The sequence below is a fragment of the Choloepus didactylus genome, chromosome 16 (assembly GCF_015220235.1).
Source record: "Choloepus didactylus isolate mChoDid1 chromosome 16, mChoDid1.pri, whole genome shotgun sequence".
In the NCBI taxonomy this organism is placed as follows: Eukaryota; Metazoa; Chordata; class Mammalia; order Pilosa; family Megalonychidae; genus Choloepus; species Choloepus didactylus.
Window position 1 is genome coordinate 59,112,137 of NC_051322.1, and position 21,471 is coordinate 59,133,607.

Here is a 21,471-nt window from a genome sequence, read left to right on the forward strand (position 1 = left end):
TTGTTTTGTTCATTGCAGCATCACCAGCATGTAGAGTGTGCCTTGCACATAAAGTGGCCTCGGTAAATATTTGTGATATAACTGGATGTCTCTCCCATTAGAAGTTCCCTATTATCCTCAAGCCCTTCCTAATTTGGGCTCTGCCTACCTCTTAATCCACTTTCGCTTTCATCAGCATTGGAATATTTGAGTCTTGGAAGTCATCAAGCTCACTCTCCTCTCCAGACTTTTGTACATGCAATTATTTAATTTGCTAACACCTACTCATTCCCTTTAAAGTATGTGAAGCCAGCATTATTACTTGTGTGTTAGTGGTGGATCTTCCAGAAGATGGCAAACTGAAATGTCATTGTTAGTTGGTGTATACCAAATTATTATAATTTTTATTTGTTTTTATTTTCTAGCTTGAAATATTTTAGGATTTTACTCTCTCATAGTATAAAACTGTCAAGAGCCCTGAAATGAAGTCCACAAAAGAGGAGCAACAAAGAAAATGCCTTAATTTGTTGCAAGGAAGAGAGTCAGTCTGAAAGTAAGACTGCCCTGTCTTCTGAGAGTTAGCAAGGGTTTTATATGTTATAGGCCTTAAGATCAGTCACAAGAAAGAAATGGAACAAGGACATGAGAATGGGATGTGTGGGGCAAGGCAACTATTCCATTCTCAATGTTTAGAAGTAGGTGTCCTGAAGATAAGCCAGACCCAACAAGTGCATCCTATCACTTTGAGTGAGCAAGGAAAACAGACAATTTAAAAACAAGCCCAGGAGAGATAGGTTCATTAGCTTACTCCTTTCTGCCCGTGGACGCCGCTGAGGAAGCATCATTGAATTCTTTCCTCCCACTGCCGTCATGTCTAAGTCAAGGTCTCCAAAAGAGCCTGAACAGCTGAGGAAGCTTTTCATCAGAGGGCTAAGCTTTGAAACAACTGATGAAAGTCTGAGGAGCCATTTCGTGCAATGGGAATGCTCACGGACTGTGTGGTAGTGAGAGATCCAAACACCAAATGCTCCAGAGGCTTTGGGTTTGTCACGTACTCTACTGTGGAGGAGGTGGATGCAGTCATGAATGTAAGGCCACATAAGGTGGATGGAAGAGTTGTGGAACCAAAGAGGGCTGTCTCAAGAGAAGACTCGCAAAGACCAGGTGCCCATTTAACTGTGAAATTTGTTGGTGGCATTAAAGAAGACACTGAAGAGCATCACCTAAGATTATTTTGAGCAGTATGGGAAGACTGAAGTGACTGAAATCATGACTGACTGAGGCAGTGGCAAGAAGAGAGGCTTTGCTTTTGTAACCTTTGACGACCATGACTCTGTGGATAAGACTGTCATTCAGAAATACCATACTGTGAATGGCCACAACTGTGAAATAAGAAAAGCCCTGTCTAAGCAAGAGGTGGCCAGTGCTTCATCCAGCCAAAGAGGTCGAAGTGGTTTTGGATGTATTTAATGTATACAATGTCTGAACGTATTTAGATTAAAAGTAAATAAAACTAAAAATTCATTTCCTCAGTGCAATAGCCACATTTCATGTGTTCAATATCCCTATGTAGCTATGGCTTACCATTTTGGACAGGGAAGATATAGCACATTTCCATCATTGCAGAAAGTTTTATTGAACCTTGCTGCTCTATTTATTATTATAATATTTGTTTCCTATTTAACATTTAATCATTTGCTTATTTGTTTACTCATTTATTGTGTCCTGTATGAGTGTGGTGGTCGTGGAGGTGGTTTTGGTGGAATGACAACTTTGGTCGTGTTGGAAACTTCAGTGGTCGTGGTAGCTTTGGTGGCAGCCGAGGTGGTGGTGGATATGGTGGCAGTGGGGATGGCTACAATGGATTTGGTAATGATGGAAGCAATTTTGGAGGTGGCAGAAGCTACAATGATTTTGGCAATTACAACAATCAATCTTCAAATTTTGGGCCCATGAAGGGAGGAAACTTTGGAGGCAGAAGCTCTGGCCCTTGCGGTGGTGGAGACCAATACTTTGTTAAAACACAAAACCAAGGTGGTGATGGCAGTTCCAGCAGCAGCAGTAGCTACGGCAATGGCAGGAGGTTTTAATTACTGCCAGGAAACAAAGCTTAGCAGGAGAGGAGAGCCAGAGAAGTGACAGGGAAGCCACAGGTTACAAAAGATTTGTGAACTCAGCCAAGCACAGTGGTGGCAGGGCCTAGCTGCAACAAGGAAGACATGTTTTAGACAATACTCGTGTATGGGCAAAAAACATGAGGACTGTATTTGTGACTAATTGTATAACAGTTATTTTAGTTTCTGTTCTGTGAAAAGTGTAAAGCATTCCAACAAAGGGTTTTAATGTAGATTTTTTTTTTTGCACCCATGCTGTTGATTGCTAAATGTAATAGTCTGATCATGATGCTGAATAAATGTCTTTAAAAAACAAACAAACAAACAAAAACAAGCCCAGTAGAGTACATTCACAATTTTGAGTTTATCAAGAGAATTTAGGATAGCGGCTTGCAATTCTTGGAGTAGGGGTTGTGAAAAAGACCTTCAAGGTTCTAGCATGGGCACATAGCAAAAGCTGAACAAATTAGAGCTATACCCCTTGACTTTCTCTGGCGCTCTCAGGAATGGGTGCCTCTTTTCACTGAGATCAATTTGCTTTGAGCTCAATATAATCTTCTATAATGTTGTCAGGAAAGCCTGCTTGAGAATGAGGCCAATATAGATGAAAGAAGAGCTAAGACTTGGAGAGAAAGTGACAGTATCCTGCTGACATTACCTGAGCCTCAGGTTTTAGAATGGCCTGAGGTCAACTGCTCCCCTACAGTTCCCGGTTATGTTAGCAATAAATTTCTTTCTTTTTTTTAACCTCCATTAGTTTGAGCTGGATCACTGTCTTTCAGACTATAGGCTTGACTATTATTTCATTTGGATTACCAAGCACTTCTTCTTCTTAGTTAAATGTCTTCTATCCTTCGTTACTCCCAGACCACTTTTAAACTAAAACTTATTTTTTTTTTCTTTCAATTGTGACCTATATTCCACCACCAGTTCAGTGCTAGGCTTCTCATTGACCGTTACTTGTAAAACCTGAATTCTTTGCTCTTTCCTGTCAGAGATTGAAAGATCAGTCAGGCAACAGATTTATTCCATTGACTATGATTATATTTTAGTGGGCAACTAAAATATATGAACAAAATTCCAAAGCTTATGGACAGACTGTTATAAAAGAAAACTATTGGTAGAAGGCAAAATAAATTTCATCAAACATGATATAACACAGTAATTAAGATTTAAGCAGATTACAAACTGGTATTAATGAAATCAGAAGTGAAGAATATGCTTCAAATGATTAAGGGTTAAGAAAGTTTATTTTTCCCATAAAAGCACTATTTTATACTTTCACTGCACATTTAAGAAACTGACTACATATAATTTTAGAAAAGAAAATCTAGAACAAATTAGAAGCACGAATTATATATCAAAAATGATTTACTTATTATATATGGTTATATGATTTCATATGGTCTGACATTTGTAAATATTCCTATGGTCCTGACTGTGGTCAATACAACAAATCTAGTAGAGTAGATCACTCAGAAGCAAAGGCCTGTTTTGTGGGAATGGAAACTAGTAAATACGGTTTGTATGTAACATGCCAGAATTTGAGTTACCGAAAATAACGTGGTTTATACAAATAAAAGAAATCCCACCACTTGGCTGACTACCTAAAAGGCAGAGGTAGATAACCAGCTTTAACCAGGCCCCAATCCACTCCTAAGTTTTGTTTTGTTTTCCCCAGTTTGAGCCATTTGGAATAGGTCAATAAAGAATATATCAAGGGTCGGGACTGGGTTGGGGGCCGTGGAGGCAGGTCTTTGCCAGGTAACACAGTCATGATGATGTGGAGAAATGGCCTCAACCACCAGTATCTCTCTGTTGGGTTTTTTAAGCCATGGAAGCTCCCCAGACTAAACAAGCAGCTTACTAAGGTTTTGTGGAAGATGTATTAGAAAGAAAATCAACAGGCTTTACAAACTTAGAGCACCTTTTGGTTGTACTTGGCTTCAAAGAAGGGGGGCAGGAAGGGGAAAACTATCCACTAGCCATTCTTTTCTGGTCTCCAAAGGACTAGTATTGATTGATCCGTCGTCCCAGTTGAGCAAATAATGAAAGAGCAGCATAGAGAGCACGTTCAAAAGCAGTATGGGAATCACGAGTCCTAGTGATAGAACCCTGGATTCTGTCTGGCTTCTAAGAATCTTAAGTACTGTTTTGACTAGATCTAGCGGAACACTCCACAGTTTCTTAGCCGGTTCTTGTGCTCCTATGCACAAAGAGAAACTTGTGCAAGAAGAGGGTGAAACCCTGTATTTTTGGAGGAGGTGGAGGGCAGCGCTGGGGAAGGAGAGAGGGCGTCAATTGACTCCCCTCTTCATTGGCCCATACAGATTACAGGACATCCGAACTAAGGCGACAGAGAGAAGTACCTGAAACCAACTCACAGGGGAACCAGCTGCTACGACTTCCTCCGCCCACCGCCAGGAGCGCGAGTTGTTTTATTCCAAAAGACCCCAGGAAGGACAACCGGCCGCCGCCAGGGGGCGCCACCGCTTCCCCGCTGGGCGCCCACCCGCGGAGGCGCGCACGCGAGGCCTCCCACCGCGCCTGCGCTGAGGATGGACGCTGGCTCGTCTTTTCCCGACGCCCAGCAGTCCCGGCCGGGATGAAGCACTGCGTGACACGCAGCGAGCGTGGCGGCCATCTTCGTTTTCTGGGCACGTCAGCTGAGCCGGTTAGGGCTGAAGAGGAGCGCTGCGCAGGCGCACCCAAGCCGGTCCCAGGTAACTCCCATCTGACCGGCGAGGCGTCGCCGCCGCTGTCGCCGCCGGAAGTTTGGTGTTTATGCGCCGCAGGAGAGGCGGCGGTCGCGTCAGAAGCAGCGGAGTGTCTCCCGTTACCCGGATGTGAGGCGACCTGCCGGCTCCAGTGGGACGGTCGGCCACGACTAAGGAAGGTACGCTGGCGTTTCTGACCGGCCTGCTGCCTGCTGTCGCGCCGCCTGCGTCCTCACCTCCCTTTTGCCAGCCCCTGTGGAGAGCCGGAGGGTTCTTCTTTTTTCTGTCCCACCCTCTGTGTCGTGTTGCCTCGCACGCCCCTTCCTTCTCCTCCGGTGCCGGCTCCTCGCGCCCTGAGGAGGGAGGTGGGAGGTTCCAAGACGTCGTTGCCTGAGGTAGGCAACTAAGCCCTGCTTATTTCTGTTGCCCTGTCGCCGCACCACCTGCCGCATCACCTGCCGCTTCCTGCTAGACGGTCAGGGTTACTAAGGAAGGACGACCGAAGACGGGGTCAGGGAAGGGGTCCCCAAGGCGGCTACTGGGTCGGGTCGGCGGTACCTCCGCAGGTCGTGCCGGCCTCGTCCCGGGTGTCTTTTTCTCGGCGTTTTCCCCGAGCTTCGTCAGCAGCTGTCGAGCTGCGGCTCGCTCCCCTGCGTCCGCCGCCACCCGCCGACCTAGCCTGAGCCCCGAGGCCTCTGCAGTCTCCGGGGCTGAATGCGGGGATCCTGGTCTTACCGACTTCACCCTGGGAGGGGAGAGGCTGCCGGGGACCAAGGTCGTGGAGTGATTCGGATTGGAGATGAGGGTCTGGGCTCACAGGTAGGTCTGCTCTGGAGTAGAAATGGGTCCATTGAGGGCCACTGCGAAGGGTATGCCGAAAGAAAGATGAGAGCAGAAGGGAATTGGGTCCTCGGTTTTTTTTTTTTTAAAATCACTATTCATAGGATTATTTTACATTGGGAATTCATTTTGCTCGGACAGAATGGGATAGCTAGGCCAAAAATTAGAGAACTGTCCTCTCCCTTCCTTCCAAGCCTTTAACTAATGTGTGCTGAATATCGAGCGCATCCTTTATATGGGGTAGGGGACAAGGAAGGAGTTAAAAGGGAGATTTGAGAAGTACTGTCTATGAACCATGTTTTCGGTAGCCTTTAGATAGTTAAAATGGGCTTTCATCAGGAAGTAATTGCAGCACACAGTATGTAAATACTGTTAAAATATGATATTTCGATAAATAATTACCCTTTGCATAAAGAATGCTACTTAGTAGACTAGTAGGATGTGGATTTTTTTCCCACCCAAATATTAAATTTTTTTAAAACTGGAAAAAACGCTTTTCAGTTTTAACATTCAGGTTGCAGTGAACTATGTTATATTTAGCTGTCTCATCTTATCAGGTCCTCAGTTTCAGCTTTATACAGTGCACCAACAATAGTGGAATTATTTTTAATTTGTAAAATTTTAAAATTGTCATCACCTAGACACCAAGGGAATTAGACACGAGAATAGGATGAAAAGTGTTTAAGAAGTGCTTAATTTGGAAGACTTATATTCGGGCCTAAAGCACATGAAGAAACGAGAAAACCTGCCTAGGATTGTAAACAGTCATTTTCTCGTTTTAGGCAGAAAGCAGAATATGCCCTTTAGATCGGAACCACCTGTCTGAGAACAAAATTAGTCTAGCTTGTGAGTTTCTGCCTACCTTAATGTTAATGGCTGAAGAAACTATGCTTCCACGGCTCATCTAATAGTGAACAAGTATTTTTTAAAATATCTGCCCCATACTAGGTTTCGTTTAGGCATATAAATTGATAACTTATGCCTCACGGAAGAACTAAAAAAGGATACTAATTGATGAATGCCATTAACCTCCTTTGCTGGCTGGCCCTCTTTGGCATGTTAATTATAACACAAAGCTGATTGTATTTGTTTTTAAGAGTGATGGTGACCAGCTTGTCACAATTCAAAATAAGGAATTAAGATTTTTTTTAATAGTTTTAGAGTTTTTTTTCCTATGGCTTTTACTAGCAGATTTATGTACCACCAAGTTCTTTGAACACTCCCTACTGAAAGTGACTAGAAGTTTGGATGGCAGTGAGAAATGACACGCGAATAAAACAGTTGCCATAGATCATTCACCTAAGGACTTTGTTAACGCTTCTGAGCCAGAACCCAGCCTTTCATATTTTTCTGTACATCATTTATTCTTGGGACAGTGAAACTTCTTAGACTCTATTTCTGCTTCAGTTCTGTATTACAGCTTTATTATAATGCTGTAATTTACTTTTGGCAAAAATAACATTCTGTTAATCTAACCATCCTGTCTTTTCTTTTTTGGAGGACTGTATCTTAAGATTGACTGCATTACAGTACATTTGATGTAAGCAAGATTTAGGTCCTCTGCTCTGTTCAACTTAATTTAAACATTTATAGGTACATACATAAGATTCACAGAAATAAAAATTCAGAAAGTGAATGAAAATGAGTTATTAACTATTACTTTAATATAGTGGTTCTCAAACTATTTGGTCTCTGGATCCCTTTATAGTCTTAAAAATTACATAGGCCTACAGATTTACTGATCTTGCATTAGAAATTAAAACTAACAATCTATATTAATTCATTAAAAATAATAAACTACAAGTTAATATAAACATTTTTTGATGAAAAACACTATTTAAAAAAAATTAGAAGAATGATAGTTGTTTTACATTTTTGCAGATCTCTTTTATGTTTGGCCTAATGGAAAACAGATTTCCCTGTCTGCGTCTGCATTCAATCCATTGCTATATGTTGTTTGGTTGACATACATAGAGAAAATATAGCTTCACGTAGATATGTTGGGAGAAGTACTTTAATAACCTTTTCAGATAATTGTGATTTTATTTTTTTTGATTCAACAAAGCTCAACAAGTGGTAATTTCTTAAAGGTTAGTTGCAGTGTGGAATCTGAAATGTTATCAATATGCTTCTTGTACTCTGTTGCATTAAAATCCATTAGTCTTTTTTGCACTTTGAATAGATCTTTTACTTATGTATGATTTTGATCTCACAACCCCCCTGAAAGCATCTCTGGGATTCCCAGGGTCGGTCCCCATATCACACTTTATGAGAAATACTGCTTTAATGTAAAGAATTGAATGGTTTATAGTTAATAGAATTGTTGAAACTGAAAAGGTACTGATGGTATGGAAATGAGTTTTTGGAGTAGTTAAGTGAAACCAGGAGTAACCAAGTATGTATTTTTATTTTTTATGCTTTCTATTAAAATATTATATCAGGAATATCAATTATAACTAATTATTATTATAGCTAATACTTAATAAGTACTTATGATACTCTGTGAGCTGTTCCAAGGATTTTGTATTAGGAAAGGTTTCTATTGTGTCACATTTCGTGATGGTTAAGAGAAAGGTAAATATAACTTTTTAAGGAAAATATAATTTAACTTAATTTTTTTTCTTACAGATAGTCTTTCTGACATTTTTATTCCTTATAACTCAGATACATTTCAATTTTAGAGGGTGGTAATTGAAAATATGGCTATAGATGAATGTCTTTTGTAAGGAGAGGAAGAAACCTTGAGAAATACTCATCTATAAGAGGCTGGTGGAGATCGAGAATTAAAAAAAAATTATATTAAAGAAATTGCCCATATCTAGCTTTTTTAGAGTTTTAACTAATTATGTTGTGTTTCCTGAGTATTATCAGTCCACTGAGGAAATGATAGGAATTAAAAAAATTTTTTTTTCCTGTCAAGATAATTATGAAAACAGTTTTTAACAGTGATATTTATACTGTTAAAGATAAAGTGGTATCTTTTTACTAAAATGTTACTGATTTGGGCCTTAGAGTTTTCTTTTTTGTTTTGCTCTTTTTAAGTTTTAGATCTTCAGCGATATTTGACACGAAATGAATTGATAAGCATACTACTCACATATATTTTTTGGAGCCATTTGTGTGATGGTGGGATTGATTTTTTGAAATTTTGGAAAAATTGATTAGGGCTAGTACCTTTTATTGTGTGTGCGTGCATGTTTGTGTGTCCATGTATGGCGTATGTTCTGTTGCATTCCCTGCTAGTAGTCTTTTGTTTCAGTTGTGTCATTTTGTGTTTTTGGTTAGTAGTAATTGGCTTAATCTTTATATTCCAAAGTGCTTTTTAATTTCTAAGTATTTATTAGGCTTTTTAAAATGTGAAAAATACTTGGGTTACCTTAGGTAGTTATAGCTCATTGGAATTATACATAGAGAAATAAGGAAGAGAAGATACCATTTGCTGAGCTAGATCTTGTGAAAGAACGAACGAGAATCACTGAGCACTGGGCTTTGCTGAAGAATCACACACCAGGACTTGCAGAAACCTTAACGTAGTTCAGGACCCATTTGCTGCTCCAGCAGCTGGCTTACATTGTTTTAATTCCTCTAGCAGCAGGTGTCCTATAATTCTTCTTTAGTTATTTGCCATTATAGCAGTAGTACTCAGCTGGGGGTGATTGGCCATGTCTGGAGGTATATTTGATTATCAGGACTAGGGGAGGGGTGCTACTAGTATCTGGTGGGTAGAGGCCAGAGATGCTGCGCAACATCTTACAGTGCATAGGACAGGCATCCCCAAATGATTATCCAGTCCAAACTGTGAATAATGGTAAAACTGAAAAACCCTTGCTTTATAATGATTTTACATTGTGTGCTCTTGTGTTAGGAACTCACCCTTGAGCTAGTCAGCTATGGGGAACAAAGAAGGGTCAGGAAGTTTAGAATCTTAATTACTAATGAGGAACTGCCTAAGGCTCCTGCACTCCCCCAACCCATAGGCAGAGAGCCTGCAGCTGTGGTAACTTTTTCTAGAAAGTTTTGCAAGCCATTGGATTCAGATTTTCAGTTAATATTTCTTTCTTGGCTCTTGGATTTAGCAAAGAGGTGTAGCTGAAAAGGAATAAGAATTGGTAGATTATTGGAGTTAAGGATATTAAGGATATATTGAGCCCATGGTGTTGATAAAACTTTGGAAAAGAAAACTGAAGAGCTTCTGGTAGTCAGATTACATAAGTGAAGAAAAATAGGAGGAGTAAAAGCAGAATGGTATAAACCTTTAACCAAAAAAAATGGAAAGAATTTTGCATAAGACTGAAAAAATGAGCTTGTGAACACTTCACTCCAATCTCTGCATCTGCCTTCATATCAGCTCTCCTTTCTGGGTCTTTTTCCCTCTGTGTTTCCTATGAGGATACTTGTCATTGAATATCGGGCCCTCCCAGATAATCCAGAATGATCTAATCTTAAAATCCTTAATTATGTCTGCAAAGATTCTTTTCTCAAATAAGATCACATTCACAGGTTCCAGGGATTAGGATGTGGACCTGTCTTTTTGGGTGCCACCATTTAGCCTGCTACAGGAGAGCTATAAAGAAAAGGATATAGTTTAGAGAGAGCCAATTTGAAGTTAAGGCTAGGAAGTAGAAATTTATATTATTTGAAGAGATTGAAGGTAGGAAGCTTATTTTCACTGGGAAAGGGTTTGTGTGGGTACAAGGGAAAGAGTTAAGAAAGGAGATCTGAAGTGGGAGGAGAGTCATGAGGAAGATAAGTTATCTGTTGATAACTGGTATGAGGAATTGGCATTTGGTTGATGGGAGTGGATTGCCTATAGGACCTTTAAGGCTATGTTTCTGTGCAAACTGAAGGTCTTAAGTGTGAGAAGTCTCATACTGTTGGTGGACTTGTAGTCTTGGCTTTGTGCCATGTTTAAGCCCTGAGTACTGAGAAGTCATTCTGTTGTCTCAGAAGAGAAATCTTCCCAGGATGTTAGATGGATTTGCACTGAGCTTCATGGAACTGAGGAGGCTTTAGTCGTTCAGTAAATTATTTTGGGATTGATAGGTGCTAAACTGGATTCTGCTGTTAATCTTTGATGGAATTACTGCACCTTGAGATGATTAGAAGCTTCTCTGGGTGTTTGAGCTATCAAGAGCAGATTGGGGAATATAGTTCTACAAGTGTGTAGAGAAAAAGGCAGTTTAAGAAGTGATTTTGGGGAGGGAGATTATAGTGATGTCATATATTAATATAATCCCCCAAGTTAGCCATCTCTGTGTTCCTTTTATCAATTCTACTTGGCTGTACTTTTTTTTTTTTTTTTTTTTGACTTCAAAAGTTGATTTTATCTGTACATTTCAAAAAAGAGTCACTTCATCCACATTTATCCACATTTTCTCTACAACATTTGAATGCTGGTTTATTCTGTTCCCAACTCTTTCTATGAGTAGAAACTAATTTTATATTTAATAATAATTCTCAACAAATACATATTCATGAATACATATATATATATAGACTAAAGCGTAAACTTTTTTTATCTTCATTTTATTGAGATATATTCACATACCACGCAGTCATACAAAACAAATCATACATTCGATTGTTCACAGTACCATTACATAGTTGTACATTCATCACCTAAATCAATCCCTGACACCTTCATTAGCACACACACAAAAATAACAAGAATAATAATTAAAGTGAAAAAGAGCAATTAAAGTAAAAAAGAACACTGGGTACCTTTGTCTGTCTGTTTGTTTCCTTCCCCTACTTTTCTACTCATCCATCCATAAACTAGACAAAGTGGAGTGTGGTCCTTATGGCTTTCCCAATCCCATTGTCACCCCTCATAAGCTACATTTTTATTTGGCTGTACTCTTGAACTGTTAAAAATGTTTTCGCTAATTTGTTTTAATTTAGGCTTTTCATATCTGTGTTTGTATATGAGATTAAGTAAGGGTGTGTGTTTGTGCTTGCCCTTGGTATCAAAACTTAATTTTGTGTTAATTTGGGTAACTTATCTTTTGCTGCATGCTGGAACAAAAAATTATCAGTCCTTTGAACACTAGAACTGTTCCCTGTGCCTGTAACAGTTTTAAGCTTCATGTGGGAATGTATTTCATGCATTCAAAGAAGAGCAGGGGCGGGGGTGGGGACGCACAGTATGACTGAAGCAGAGTGAGCAGGAGTAAAATTGGAAAGTAGCTAACATTAAGTTTTTGCTTTTACTCTGATTAATATAGGAAGTTACTGGAGGAGAGTTCTGAGCAGAGAAATAACATAACCTAAATTCGTAAAGGATCACCTAGGCTGCTGTGTTGAGAGGAAACTGAAGTGGGTAGGGATATTACCAATTAGGTAACTGTTGGAAAAATCCTGGTGAGAAATAATGATGGCTTGGGTCAGGTGGTGGTAATGGTAGAGATGTTTGGTGGTCAGATTCTGAATGTATTTTCAAGGTAGACCGGATCTGTTGATGACATATTCATTGGATGTGAAGTTTCAGAAAGGAGTCAGGAACTAAGCAGTTAGTAAGGATCAGATGGGAGATGCTCCTTTGGAAATTTTAAGTTTATAAGGGAAGATCAGGATCTCAAATATGGATGTTAAAAGTTTGAGATGTGTATTAGCCCAGTAAAAATCTCTTATGAATTTAAAATTTTCTGTATCTTAAATTATATTCTCTTGCATTGCCAGATTCTTTTTTCTGTTCTCATTTTCTTTAACCTCTTGGGTCATTTGGAGTAAATTCTTTTCAGAACTGTTTCCATTTTGGTGAGATTTTAAAATATATTGTATGTGTACTCATTAAATTTTAAAAAGTTAAAATCTTTATATGCCAGAAACACAGATGTTAAATGCCAGGATAAATTGATAGAAATGCAGTAAGAGTAGAGAACTTTCTTGGATTTTTCAAAGTAATATATGTATATTGTTCTAAAAATCAAATTGCACTTTTTAGTGCAAGCATCATTCCACTTTGCACGTTTCCCAATTTACCAGTACCTTTCTCTGGAAGTAATCGCTTTCATTCCTCTAGCTATTTGCCTTATTATTTAGCTCCATGCTTTTGGTGGTATGCAAAAACCATTATTAAAAAAAAAAAGTTTTATTCACACTTGTACAACAAAGTGTGCAATCATTGGCTCTTGGTATGATCACAGAATTATGCATTCATCACACAGTCAATTTGAGAGTATTTTCATTGTTCCCATTGCTCATTGCTTCAATGCAAAAGAAATCCAATTCCCCTTATACCCCCCTATTGTTGACACTTAGCATTGGTATAGTACCTTTGTTACAATTGATGAAAGAATATTACAGTATTACTGTTAACTATAGTCCATAGTTTATATTAGTTGTATTTTTCCCCATTTCTACCCTATTATTAACACCTTGTAATTGTGATGTATGTTTGTTCTAGTTCATGTAAGAACATTCTTATATTTGTACAATTAACCACAGTTATTGTCCACAGCAGGATTCACTATATTTTACAGTCCCATGTTTTATCCTCTAGCTTTCATTCTAGTGACATACATGACTCTAAACTTCACTTTTCAACTGTAGTCACACCCACAATTCAGCACTGTTAATTACACTCACAGTAATGTCTACCATCACTTCCATCCATTTCCAAATATTTACCGTATTAAAAATTCTTACAAATTAAGTATCACCTCCCTATTCTCTACCCTCATTCTATTTTCTGGTAACCTGTACTCTACATTTTAACTCCAAGAGTTTACTCATTCTAATTAGTTTATATCTGTGAGACCATACAATGCTTGTCCTTTTGTATCTGGCTTATTTCACTCAACATAATGTCCTCAAGATTCAGCCATATTGTCACATGCATCAGGATTTGATTCCTTCTTACAGCTGCATATTATTCTTTTTCATGTATATAGCACATTTTGTTTATCCATTTATCAACTGGTGGACACTTTGGTTGTTTCCATGTTTTGGCAATTGTGACTAATGCCTCTGTGAATATCGGTGTGCAAACATCTGTTTGCGTCCCTGCTTTCCGTTCTTCTCAGTATCCCTAGTAACGGGATTGCTGGATCATATGCAGTTCTATACTTAGCTTCCTGAAGAAGCACCAAACTATCTTACACAGCAACTTCACTGTTCTACATTCCCACCAGCAGTGAATAAATGTTCCTGTTTCTCTACATCCTCTCCAACACTTGTAGTTTTCTGTTGTTTTTTAATGGTGGCCATTCTAGTAGGTGTGAAATTGATATCCATTGTGGTTTTGATTTACATTTCCTTAATAGATAGTGATGTTGAGCATCTTTTTCATGTGCTTTTTAACCGTTTGTATTTCCTCTTTCAAAAAATGTGTATTCAAGTTTTTCCTATTTTTTAATTGGGTTGTCTTCTTATTATTGAGTTGTAGGATTTCTTTATTTATTCTGGATGTTAAACCCTTATCAGATACGAGATTTTCAAATATTTTCTGCCATTGCGTAGGCTGCCTTTTTGCTTTTTTTCTTTCATTTTTTAAAACTGAGATATATTCAAATACCATACAGTCATCCAAAGTGTACAATCATGGGTTCACAGTACCAACATATAGTTGTTCATTCATCACCACAATCAATGTTTGAACATTTTCATTACTCCAAACAAAATTGAAATAAGAATATAAATTAAAGTAAAAAAGAACACCCAAAATATGCCATTCTCCCTTTTCCCCCTATTATTTTGGCCCCATTTTTCTACTCATCTGTTCATACACTGGGTAAAGGGAATGTGAGCCACAAGGTTTACACAATCACAGGGTCACACCATCTAAGCTAAGTAGTTACACAATCGTCAAGAATCAAGGCTACTGGGTGGCAGTTCAGCAGTTTCAGGTATTTCCTCCCAGCTATTCCAGTACACTAAAAACTACAAAGGAATAGCTGTATAATGCATAAGAATAACCTCCAAAGTGACCTCTTGGCTCCATTTGAAATCTCTCATCCACTGAAACTTTATTTTCTTTTATTTCTCTTATTCCTTTTGATCAAGAAGGCTTTCTCAATCCCACAGTGCCAGTGCCAGGCTCATCCTTAGGAGTTATGTCCCCACATTGTCGGGGAGATTTATACCTCTGGGAGTCATGCCCCAAATAGGGGGGAGGGGAGGGCAGTGAGTTTTCCTGCAGAGTTGGCGTAAAGAGATAGGCCACATCTGAGCAACAAAAGAGGTTCTCTGGGGGGTGATTCTTAGGCACAGTTATAAGTAGGTTTAGCCTCCCTTAGCAGTAACAAGCTTCTTGTATAAGGGCAAGCCCCAAGGTCGAGGGCTTGGCCTTCTAAATTGGTAATCCCCGATGCTTGTGAGAATGTCAGTAATTCCCCAGGTGGGGAAGTTTAATATTTCCACATTTTCCCCTAGTCCCTTAAGGAGGTTTTGCAAATACGTTTTTATTCTCTGCCCATATTACTCTAGGATGTAGTGGGGCTTCATGCTAACCTGTACAAACAAACCAGATCTCACTCCCTGTTCAGGGTACCATGTAATTGCCTTTTTGCTTCTTTGACAGAGTTCTTTGAAGCACAAAAGTATTCAATTTTGAGGAGTTCCCATTTATCTATTTCTTTTTTTGTTGCTTGTACTTTGGATGTAGAGTCTAAGACTCCATTGCCTACTACAAGATTTTGAAGATGCATCCTTATATTTTCTTCTAGGAGTTCTGTGGTCCTAGCTCTCATATTTAGGTCTAACCTATTTTGAGTTAGTTTTTGTATAAGGTGTGAGATAGGGGTTCTCTTTCATTCTTTTGGATATGGATATCCAGTTCTCCAGCATTATTTGTTAAAGAGACTGTTCTGTCCCAGTTGAGTGTATTTGGCAGCCTTGTCAAAAATCAGTTAACCATATATGTGAGGTTCTATTTCTGAACTCTCATTTCCATTGATCAATATATCTATATGCCAGTCAATATATCTATATGCCAGACCATGCTGTTCTGATCACTGTGGGTTTGTAATATTCTTTTTAGTCAGGAAATGTGAGTCCTCCAACTTTTTGTTCTTTTTTCTCAAGATGTTTTTGGCTATTCAGTGCCCCTTGCCTTTCCAAACAAATTTGGTGATTGACTTTTCCATTTCTGCAAAGTAGGCTGTTGGAAGTTTGCTTGGGATTATGCTGAATCTGTAAATCAGTATGGGTAGAATTGATATCTTAATGATAATTTAGTGTTCCAGTCCATGAACATGGAATGCCTTTCCATTTATTTAGGTCGTCTTTGATTTCTTTTTGCACTGTTTTGTAGTTTTCTGTGTATAGGGCCTTTTCATCCTTGGTTAAATTTATTCCTAGATATTTGATACCTTTGGTTACTGTTGTAAATGGAATTTTTTTTGTTGATGTCCTCCTCCGATTGCTCATTACTAGTGTAAAGAGACTACTGATTTTTGCGTGTTACTCTTGTGTCCTGCCACTTTATTGAACTCATTTATTAGCTCTAATAGCCTTGTTGTAGGTTTTTCAGGACTTTCTAGGTATAGGATCACATCATCTGCAAGTAGTGAAAATTGTATTTTTTCCTTCCCATTTTTGATGCCTTTTAATTCTTTTTCTTGTCTTACTGCTCTAGCTAGAACTTCAAGCACAATGTTGAATAACAGTGGTGACAGTGGGCATCCTTGTCTTGTTGCAGAGCTTAGAGGGAAAGCTTGTAGTCTTTCACCATTGAGTAGGATGTTAGCTGTGGGTTTTTTGTGGATACCCTTTATCATGTTGAGGAAGTTTCCTTCTATTCCTCTCTTTTGAAGTGTTTTTATTAAGAGAGGATGCTGGATTTTTTCAAATGCCTCTTCTATGTCAATCAAGATGATCATGGTTTTTCCACTTCAATTTGTTGTGGTGTATTACAATAATATCTATTTTTTGATTTATCCATTCTAAACATTATTGACTTTCTACCTCAGTAGGTGAGAATTTAGCTTTCTTATTTTCTTCCCCATATCTCCTCTACAGTGTTATGTTTCAATTATTGTTTAAACCAGTCACAAGTGTTGTTATAACTATGTAAATATTGTTTACTGTGGAGCTAAGTATTCTTCTAAAATGGTATATCTGCTTTTATTTCCCTGTTCTTTTTTCTCCTGGTGTTAATTGCCCCATTTTTCTTTTACCTAATTTTCTTAGATGCTAGGGCAGTTTTCACCCCAAATAGCCTATGCCTGGACAGTGATGTTTTTATACTCAAATATCAGTTCCAGTCCCCTCCCTACTCCCACTCTCACTAGCCTCAAGATTCCTTTTGGGATTCTTAACCCACCTATTTCATGGTGAACTGTTTGCTCTCTTGGCCTGTTCTCTAAAGTGTTTGTATAATTTATACTCCTACCAGCAGCATAGGAGAGTAACCACCACCCCACATTCTCAGCAGCACTTGATATCCTCAGACTTCTTGAATTTTAGCCATTCTGGTGGATGTTTATTGGCTTTTTAAATTTGTTTCTTCTTCCTCCGTCCACCCTCACTTCCTCCCTTCCATCTTATCTATCCTTCCTTCGTTCTTTCCTTTCTTTGAATGGCTTGTTCAGATTTCATGCCCATTTTTTTCTCCAGTTGTCTGACTTACTGATTTGTAGGAATTCTTTACATATCTATGGATATTCATCTTTTTATAGTTATGTTTTGCCTTTCACATTTTATGTCTGTAATTAATCCATTTGGAATTGACTTTAGTATTTGGTGTAAAGTAGGGATCCAGGTTCACTTTATCCCCCATATGACAAGTTGTCCTGGCACTATTTCTTTAAAATTTCTCTATTGTCTCAGCTGCTACTCTCGCTCACAAACCAAATGACCATATATACATGAATGCGATTCTGGCCTCTCTATTTTGGGTCATTGGTTTGTTCTCTTGGTCTGTTTCTCTGTACCTCAAGCAAATACACATTACTGTGATTTTAGAAGTCTTGATATCTGGTGAAACAAGTCCTCTCACTTTGTGGTTCTTTAAGTGTGATTTCTATGTGATTTTCTTAATTTCCAAACATTATTGTTTGTATTTTGAGATTACTCATTTCAAGTGTATTAATTGCATTGTGATCAGAGAACATTCTCTATGATGTTTTTCATCATTTGTTGGATGTTTGTGGATACTTGCTTAAGGTCCTGGATTTGGGACTGTTTTTTTTAGATGTTTCATGCATGCTTGAAAAGAGTGTGTTTTGCAATTGGTGGGGTAATGTTGCATGTATGACCATTAGGTGAACTTTAAAATTAATTGTTTTATTCACATCTTCTGGACCCTTAATTTTGTTGTTGTTGTGTTTTGTTTTGTTTTTGTCTGCTTATTCTATCATTTAATGAGAAGGGTATATCAAAATATCCCAGTTAAGATTTTGGTTTTGTATATTTTTCTTTGTAGTTCCATCAGTTTGGGGATTATATGTGTCGGTTTGAGGATTATGTTTCTAGACTATGTTGTTAGATGCATGCAATTTAAAATTATTATATATTCCTATTGAATTGGACCTTTGATCATTATGATATGATCCTCTTAATCTCTAATTTTGCTTTTTGTTTTCAAGTTCTTGTGTTTGATACTAATGTAGCTATACCAGCTTTCTTTTGGTTGCTGTTTGTATGGTTTATTTCTTTCCATCTTTTTCCTTTAAATCTTTTGTGTTATGTTCTAAATATGTCTCACAGCCTTGGTTTATGTAGAGGATATATCCTTGGACATACACTTATATGATATATTTGGGGTTAAATCTATCTTCTTATTTATTCTAGTTGTATTGTTTGTTATATATTCCTTTTTCTCTTGTTTTAAACATCACATCATTGGGGGTTGATGTCAGTTCAGTCATACTTTTCATCTGTAATTTAAAACATTAGTTACCATCGTTCCCCATTATACATATTGGAGGAGGATGAGGCATGAAAAGATACAGTTAACATAAAACAGCTGCTAACTATAGTCCTCTCTTTTGCAGGTGGTCAAAAGCCTAAATTAATAATTGTCACTTTCTTCGTCTACCCATTCCATGTTGTTATACCGACACTGGGCAGGATGAGGTATTGTTTCTCTTTTGGTTTTTAACTTGTTTGGAATATTTGTTTTTTGGGATCTGAGTGCTTGGTGGTCCTGTCCTGTTGTCCATTGACCAAGATAGTAGACAAAGATGTTCTAAGAGGTGCCCAGTGATTTCCCTGGATTCCAGGCATAGTACTTTTTGCTCTCGTCGTGCAGTAACAACCAGGAATCAGTCACCCCAGCCAGTACTGTGACTCTGTTTTCTCCCTTTTTGCCTAGTGGCAGGAGGAGCTGCAGATGATCAGGGCACAGACTTGGTTTTCAGTTAGCAAAACTATAATGGTTTGCAGACGTGCACAGGAGTATGAGTTAGGGCAAAACTGAGCAATTTAACAGACTCAGTTCAACATTCCTCTTTCCCTAACCGTTTTGTTTTTTTCTTCATCTCTCTAACTTTGTGTATTCCTTCTTCAGTATAATAGAGAATTGTGGGCATTTCAGCCTCATTGACTGTAGGCCACTGTTGAGTTCAGGCTTCAGTTAATCAGCTTAGCAGAATATTGATATAGCTCCCATAAGCTCTAGAGCAGGAGTCGTTAAGTTTTGTCCCTTGAGTCAAAACCTACCAGTTGTGTTTTGTTTCTTTGGCGGGGGCAGTTGGTTGTAGCTTGAGCTAAGAATGATTTTTACATTTTAAAAGTGTTGTAAGAAACAGAAGAATATGGGAAAGATTGTATGTTGCTTACCAAGTATAAAATATTTGCTCTCTGGACCTTTACAGCAAGAGGGTGATTCCTGCTACTGCATTTGGTCTGATCAAGCTTTATATTTTATCTTCCTTTAGAACTCACTCTTAGACTTGTTCTCTAGACTCCTAACAACGAAATGTGTAGAGGCTGTTTCTTTCTGGAACTAGTCTTTTATTGTTCTGGGCTGTATTGGGATCTAACTCTCATATGCCTGGTGAGAATTGGTATTTCTTTTTGAGGTATCTGCCTCAGGTGCAGTAACTGAAAGGAAACACAGGAGAAGGCTGGTTGGGTTGTGGTTCCTCTGCAAGCAAGGAATATTCAAAGGTATTTGGGAGTTCAAGAGTTCTCACCATCCATTGTGTCTGCCCAGATGTACCCACACCTATGTCTAGAGTTCCCACTTACTACCCAAATTATTTTATCACTTTTTCTTACTTTTACCTTTTCACAATAAATAGGATCCCACATCTGGTGCCAAGCAAGGTAGGAACCTGATGAATAAATATACTCATCTCACTCTCCTCTCAGCCTCTGATCTCCTGCCACTGCCTTCCATTGGACAGATTGAATCCAACCACAAGCCAGAGTACCTGCAGTTTTAGGTCAGGAGGGTGAAGGGTGAAGAATGGATCTGTGGGCATCTGCATTTATTTTAGAAAATTTGGAAGAGAAAGAAAAACACGAGAAAGGAATAATTATCTTGAGTGGTCATATTCTTTCCTATAAAAAATCTATTTCATATTGAGTCTTTTACTCTAATTTCCAAGGATGTTGTATCCTTTTTTCTTGCTTCAGATGTTTTCATTGTCTTACCATGGTAATGGTGTTAGTTTTTTTTCTCTTAAATTTCTTGTTCAAAAATGCTTAATCTTCTGATGTTAGAAAATAGGAAAGATTATATAGATTGACTTCAACTTCACAGAGCCCTCATGTAATTAGCATCCCTCCACTTTCTGAAAGTGAAGGGATGGTTGAAATAGAAAATTTAGAGATCTTTTCTTCGTTTCTAGTACACATAGACCTAAACTAATACTAATTTTCCTTTCAGTACTGGATCTGGTTTTAATTCTCTACATCAGCACTAGCACTGTCCAGTAAAAATATAATGAAGTCACAAATATGAGCTGTATATGTCATTTAAAATTTTCTAATAGTCACATTTAAAAAGGTAGAAATGGACTGGCAATATTCATTTTAATAATATATTTCATTTAATTCTGTTAGAAAAGTACTTCAACATGAAATGAACATAAAATTATTAATGAGATAGTTTATTTATTTATTTTTGGATAGTAAGTCTTAGAAATCCAATGTATATTTCATGCTTACAGTTTGAACTAGTCACATTTCAAGTGCTCAGTAGCTCCATGTGGCTAATAAATACTGTATCAGACAGGTCAGCCCTAGATCACTCTTTTTCAAACTGTGCTCTGCATAATTGCCTTAGAGGACACTGTCCTTGTGTCTCAGATTGATTTAACTCAATCAAAGTAGCAGTCACTGTCTCATTCCCCTTCCCTTTTTCCTCTCCTGTATTCTTCCCCTTGCCCTCCTCCCCCTTTTTTTTCATGTCATATTACATTTTTAGCTTTTGGATAAGCTTCCAAGGCTAAAATGCTTTTTAAATTACTCTCACTGTTTTAGCTAAAGAGGCCTGCCCATGTCTGGGCTTCAGTTCCCCTTATAGATTTTGGGGCGGATGCATTTTTGCAGATTCCAGAATTCTAATACCAGTAGATAACAGGTGCTCTCCAACTCTAAGATGCTGTCACTTCTGTGTAATTCAGCAGTTATTGTTTGTTAAGATACTTCCTATATAGCTGATAAGTGCTGTATTAAAGAGATAATGAACATTTGTCCAATGACTAAAGTACTGTTTGGAGCCTGTGAAAGACGATGCTATTATCTCTTCACTTTAGGAATTTGGTAGATTACATCTACTCGCCTCTTGTGATTTTTTAAAAAATACTGAATTATTTAGTGTGAAATTGCTTCTACTTGCTAGGTTTTGCAGTTATGTGAGGAGAAAGACTTGTTATTTAATGGTAACCTAAAAGTAAAAAGCAGTCAATATTGTATCAATTTTTTTGTTG

At 38.1% G+C, this 21,471-nt stretch overlaps 1 protein-coding gene and 1 pseudogene across 5 annotated transcripts in view; both read left to right on the top strand.

The window, feature by feature from the left end:
- Positions 1 to 849: 849 nt before the first annotated feature.
- LOC119511294 lies at positions 850 to 2,069 on the top strand (annotated as a pseudogene).
- Positions 2,070 to 4,608: 2,539 nt separating this feature from the next.
- LOC119511085 (N-acetyltransferase ESCO1-like) overlaps positions 4,609 to 21,471 on the top strand; it is a 78,669-nt gene continuing 61,806 nt past the window's right edge. For 2 of the 5 annotated variants that reach the window (XM_037805505.1, XM_037805509.1), the window contains exon 1: positions 4,609 to 5,629. The gene's annotated coding sequence lies outside the window, so the exon portion shown is untranslated. Of the gene's footprint in view, positions 5,630 to 18,648; positions 18,668 to 21,471 lie in introns of those variants that run through there. The other 3 variants (XM_037805507.1, XM_037805506.1, XM_037805508.1) reach the window with 3 other exon arrangements.